General features: G+C 43.1%; 1 pseudogene; it reads left to right on the top strand.

Annotated features, from left to right (window-relative positions):
* Nucleotides 1-4,561: 4,561 nt before the first annotated feature.
* LOC147448642 (uncharacterized) lies at nucleotides 4,562-6,045 on the top strand (annotated as a pseudogene).
* The last annotated feature ends 437 nt before the right edge of the window (nucleotides 6,046-6,482 follow it).

Here is a 6,482-nt window from a genome sequence, read left to right as displayed (position 1 = left end):
ATCTGTGCGTGCATGTGTGTGTGAGAGGGGAAGTCGACCTCCTGCAAAAAAATCTGCATTCAGCGCATCACTGCGTATCTAGTGTCCCTCTGTCAGGGGCCCCTCTCTGGATTGGACCAATGGCGACCTTCAAGGTGTAAAGATGAACTTGATCCTTCGAGCTTGAGTTGTGACCTTAACATTTAATTTTTTTTCTTTTTATTTAATTAACTTGCCGAGTTACATGCCAAGCCATGTAACTCGATGGGTTTCTATTGGAAAAGTATCCATGTAACTCGCCAAGATACGTGGCGCCAACATATCTCGGCAAGTTATGTGGACTACTGACGTGGAAGCCATGTAACTCACCAACGCTTTTATGTTGGTGGCCTTGTAACTTACGTGGCAAGGGCACTCAACAACTCGTCAAGAATGCCACTTAACCATGGTGCGTTACATGGCAACTTACGTGCGCTTTTCCACGTAACTTGGTGAGTTACATGGCATTGTCAATAAGATATGCCACGTAACTCTTCGATTTTTGTGGCAATGGTGACGAGTTGTCAAGTAGGCATGCCACGCAAGTCGCCAAGTTATGTGGCAATCTCGCGTTGACATATACGTGGAATGACCACGTCACTCGACGAGTTACGTGGAATTTTCAAGCAGTAACTCATCGAATTCTAAATGTATACCACGCATCGTAATCTCATGCTTCGGGATCAAAGGTAACTCGACGAGTTAGCCACGTTGGATGTCACGATTGGGTGTAGACTATGAGAAGTGGGTATGCTCTATCTTGCTTACACTCATGATTTTAATGTCATGGCGAGTTCCTAACTTAGGATTCTCAATTCAATTGAACTCCTATTCTCTCATTTGTAAATTTGTAGGTCCTCATCATCTCTAATTTGTCTTTTGGCTATCCCTGAATTTGATCTAGTACTTGACCAACTTAACCATGAAAAGATGGGATTCTCATCAAATTCATCGATTTGTGATGTCTTAGATACTATTAGCACTACCAGTTGTCCCCAAACATTGACATTTCAATGGTGGTATGATATTGAGAAATCCGGTACCCTTAGGGTCCATGTAGTAATCTTCTTGTTTTTGAGTGAGCGAATGGACTTGAAATTCAATGTCATGGTCTTATTGATTCTTACCACATACTCATCTAATAGGGCTATGCAAATTTGAGATTTGTGCTCATTCTACATGTAGAGATAAGGCCACTCAAATACCTAACGGTCATCTCAAGTCCAAAGTTAGTGGAGTGGGATGCCATTGTGGAACTAGTGTCAAAATATAACTCAAAGTCTTCTTCAAAGATTCTTGACAATCTTTCTCCTTGGTTGACCTCTTGTTTGTTGATTCTTGACTCTGAATCTCTAACCAATCATAGGTGTCCTACATACGACTTAACCCAAGGTTTGTAAATGATCGATTTACCATTGAATTCTAAGGCTAACTTGGCTTATGTGATCACCAATCCGTAGCAATTTTTTGGCACCAATCTACTTCTAAGCACCACCTGTGTATTTGAACTCTATATAGGACCCATTTTTGGGCAAGAATTTTTGGAATCTGCAAATGGCCCTTTTCGACATATAACTTTGTTTTGGCTATAACTTGACTTCTAGTGGGTATTCAAGTACTCCCTGAGGCAAGTACTCAAGCACTCAAGTGCATCTAAATTCCTATCAAGTTAGATATCTCTTTTATGAACAATAGTCTAGTTTCTCGTGGAGTTCTATACCGCTTTGTGAGTGTTTTTACATAATACATTTGTTACAATTGTCAAGTATAGTACTTTGGCAAAGTTTGGTAAGATTTGGATCACTTTTTATTTGTTCAAAAGCCCAATTTACAATCTAGCAAATTGCTTGATTTCAATTTTTGGTCTCGATTGGTGAACAAATTGTTCAAACTTGGTTTTGACTTCATCCATGAGCTTGATTAAGCATGTATATACTCTCTTTGCGCAACACTTGTGGAAAAATCAAATTTAGGTCGCCAAGTCTCGTATCACTTTAGTTCAAGATTTTGACCAACTTTTATGAGTTTTGTTGTCCACTACATTGTGACTCCAATGGTACCCCTTGTGTGCAATTTGAACTTGATTCCAAGCATACTTTCTAATTTTGTGTTTTTTCACAAGTTTGCGCAATTGGTCTTAGTTTGACTTTAGATCCAAAGACCTTGATCCTTCCCTTTCCAAGTAGCTTCCATAGACTTCGATGCCAACCTTGGGTGTATGCATGATAATGCGTACCCACTTTCAACAATTGCCCCCACCAAGACAGCCAAGAAACAACCTCTTTTTTGCCATTCCTACGTACATTTTACTTTTTTGCACTTACTTTGAAGAGGCAAGATTTGGTAGCCACACAAAGCACATAGTTGCAAACACAATGGAAAGCTATGACCTTCATTCTTTTACATCTAAATGGTAATATTATTGTGCAAGGACTATCTAGTTCAGGCTCTCACACCTTGTCACAACATTGTGACCTTGATGAAGAAATAACTTTTTTATGGGCTTTTCTTCTTTACTTACCCTTTGCACATGGAATGTTCACTTGGCAAGCAATTTAACTTGATTTATTGATAATTTTTTAAATCTTTGCATAATTAATACTCTTTTTTGTTTACAAAAACCCAATTTTTTACACCAGATATATAATGATGTAGAACTTATTTTACAAGACACAATGGTCATTTGATAGATTATGACCCAAGGAGTGTGACCATGCAAAAAAATTTAAACTTCAACGGTTCATTTTTTAAGAGTCTACCTTAGAAAATATTAAAGAATGCTAATAGAACCTTGATATATAATTTTTTTTAAATCTAATAAATAATGTACATTGCCACTCATTTTGATTTTCATATATGTCATAACTCTTAGTGTAAGGTCTTCATAGAAAAAAATTGAGTCAATTTGAGTAAGAAAAAAACACTTTTTCATTGTTTTAATTTTTTTCACTTGCACCATTCACTTGAGGTGTGCCTCCTTAGGTTTGGTAAATACCAAACCTACAAATTTTGACACTTGTCAACCAACCATGGCTAGGTTCTACTCTCTCAACCCTAGTTGGCTAGTCCACCTCATACAAAAAGGCCGCCACATCACCGAAGGTCCATGTCATCACCCCATCTCACCTTCCACATCACCGCAATCAACACTTTGACGGTAACACTTGGCTTGCCATGTCACTCTAATTGCCAACTCATCCACCACCCTCCACTGCCACCTTGCATGCCACTTCACCTTAAGTGCCATGTCATCCACCACCTCACATGCCACGTGTAAGTATTGCTTGCATGGCTTGCCACATCACTCGCCACCTCATGAGCCACCAAGCATGCCACATCGCCACCTTGCCAACTCATCCCCTTCTTTTTTGCCACCTAATCATTACATGTCATCATTTTGACACATCATCATATAACATGGCAAATGAGGGGATCCTATCCGCCACCTCATCTTTCCACGTATGCATTTCATGTCATCAATCATCCACATTAGCTTGCCACATGGATGATCATGTCATTCATGCATGGCCACCTCAATAGCCATGTCATTTTTTAGATTTTTTTAAAAATATAAATAAATTAAAAATCAAGATATCTCAACCTAATTATTTACGTGGTAATTTTTTTAAAAATATTTTTATGTAATTTTTTATTTATTAAAAGTGTAAATTAATAATAAAATTCTATTTATTTGAAATATCATTGGATCACAAAAAAAAGATTTGTTTTAAATAGCTTTTGGTTTACTTATGCACACCGGTCGGGACCTTTCGTATCGATAAAAGCTGCACATAGCTCGCGGCGAGAGTCTGTCTCGTTCCTTGATCACACGTGGCCCGGGTGGCAGCTCATCGTAGTCGGTGCCCTGGCCCTGGACACGGTTTGCCATCACTCATCGCCTATCGAGCCCCGTTGGCCACCCCCAGCGTGTTGAGTCCCACGAGACCCGAAAATGGCCCGAGGGGAGGGGCTTACATCCCAATGTCACAAGAGGGGTGTGGGGAACTGGTCGCTTCACCTCACCCGTCCTTCACTCCGTGGTCCGCCCCGTTCTCGTCTCAATCGAGAAGCACTATCTTATAGTTGTACACAACCCGGCGCGGGTTGACAAACCCCCCAAGAATCATGACCCATGGGCCGGCAAACGGGGGAAACCCCCTTGTTGGGGGAAGGCCACAAGATAGGTTTCCATGAGAGGATGCAATGGCCGAGGGCGCGAACGACATGTCCATCGACAACACCCAATGCGCTAATGGGATGGCTGGTGGTGCGACAAGGAGCCAAGCGCACGGACGAGGGCCAAGAGGTTCTTGGCGGAGCCACCGGAGACTCCATCATGATGTGGCCGACTACGTCGACAGAGGATAACCCAGGGCATGGACGCGTTGATGGGAGCACGTGGCCGACGGTTGGGCAACGAAGCGGACAACGTCATTGCCGATGACAACGTGACATGGCCGCGTTGATGGGAGCACGTGGTCGACGGTTGGACGCATTGATGGGAGAACGAAGCGGACAACGTCATTGCCGATGACAACGTGACATGGCCGATCGAGGTTGGGTGCATTGACGGGCCCGACTACGTCAAGGGAGTACAACCGAGGGGTCATACATGTAAGTCTTCGATGACGGGATGGAGCGGGACGATAGGAGTGGACAAGCAAACGGGTGCTTAAAGCACAGAGTGGACGCCACCACCATCAATTGCATCGTGAGATGGAGCCGATCGAGGAAAGTAGAATGGACAGAGCCGATGAGCCATGCACGTCAAGGGTGATGGGGCTGCGTGGATCAGCGTGTGAGCCATGCGAGGATCAAAGAGTGCGTGAAGGACGGAGCGAGTGATGCCACCACTGACTTCACCGTGATGGAGCTGATAGCATCGACGAGGCCCACGGGCTGTGCATGAGCAGATGGGTGGGCCAACATAATGGGTGTGTTGACGAGAATGACGGGTGCATGAAGAACGAAGCGGACAACGCCATGGATGATGACACCATGATGGGGCCACCTGTGTTATACCTAGAAGGATGGCCACGAGACTTTTTAGGGGTGGATAAATAGAGTTTAAACCCACCATGCAAAGTACGTGGCCATACGATATGGTTTGAGTGGTTCATACCATACTTTACACTAAAATGGACTGTACAAGCCATACGATCCATTTTACCGCATAGTGTGGGCCTTGACCACCCATAGTAGTTTGGATGGATGTGCGACTTTGCACGTGTTGGGAAATAGAGCTCACCTCCACCCGTGAAAATTTTTGTGGCCATCCGATATCATTTGGGAGGTCCCGATACATAATATACGCTAAAATTGGCCATATGAGCCATGCGAACCATTTTAGCAGATAGTATGGGCCTTGATCGTCCAAACCGTATTTTATCCCTGTGAAACTTTGCAAGGATGGGGAAATGGTTCTCACCCCCACACGTGAAAAGTCTTACGGCTATCCGATATGGTTTGGGTGGTCTCGACTTATAATATGCCCTAAAATGGATCGTATGAGCCATACAACCCATTTTAACGCATAGTTTGGGCTTTGACGGCCTATACCATACTTGATGGATGCAAAACTTTGCATGCATGGATAATTTGTGATCAATCCCACCCACAAAATTTTTTAGAGCCATCCAATACGGTTTGGGTATCTCGACCCATACTATGCACTAAAATGGGTCATAGTCTCAAACATCCCATTTTAGCGCATAGTAAGGGCCTTGACCACCTATACCATATTAGATGGCTGTGAAACTGCATGGATAGAGGAATGACACTCATCCCCACCTATATAAATTATTTTATTCATCCGATATAGTTTGTGCGAACCATACTTTGTGCTAAAATGAGCCATATGGCTCATACAACCCATTTTAGCACATAGTATGAGCGTTGACCACTCATACCATATAGGATGGTTGTGAAACCTTGTAGGGGTTATGTAAAGGTGCTCACCTCCACTCATGCAAAGTCTTGTGGCCATCCAATATGGTTTGGACACTCTCCAACCATACTATACGCTAAAACAGACCGTATGGCTCATATGCTCCATTTTAGCACATAGTATGGTCCTTGAACGCCCATACCAATTTGGATAGTTGTGAAAATTTGTAGGGTGGGATAATGGTGCTCACCCCCACCCACATCATATCCGATGGTTGTGAAACTTTGCACAGGTGGTGAATTGGTGATCACTCCAACCCATGCAAATTTTCCCAGCCATCCGATATGGTGTGGGCAGTCAAGGCCCATAGTATGTGCTAAAATGAGACATATGGCTCTTACAACAAATTTTAGCACATAGTATGGGTCGAGACCTCGCAAACAATATTGGATGGCCACAAAACTTTGCACGAGCGAGGAGAACAACTATCCAAATTTGCAGGGGTGGGATAACGGTGCTCACTCCCACCCACATCATATCCGATGGTTGTGAAACTTTGCACAGGTGGTGAATTGGT

Source organism: Adiantum capillus-veneris, chromosome 10 (genome assembly GCF_014529385.1).
Source record: "Adiantum capillus-veneris isolate H3 chromosome 10, ASM1452938v2, whole genome shotgun sequence".
NCBI classification, from domain to species: Eukaryota; Viridiplantae; Streptophyta; class Polypodiopsida; order Polypodiales; family Pteridaceae; genus Adiantum; species Adiantum capillus-veneris.
The sequence above is the reverse complement of the archived record's forward strand: the minus strand, read 5'-3'. Positions and strand labels throughout refer to the sequence as shown.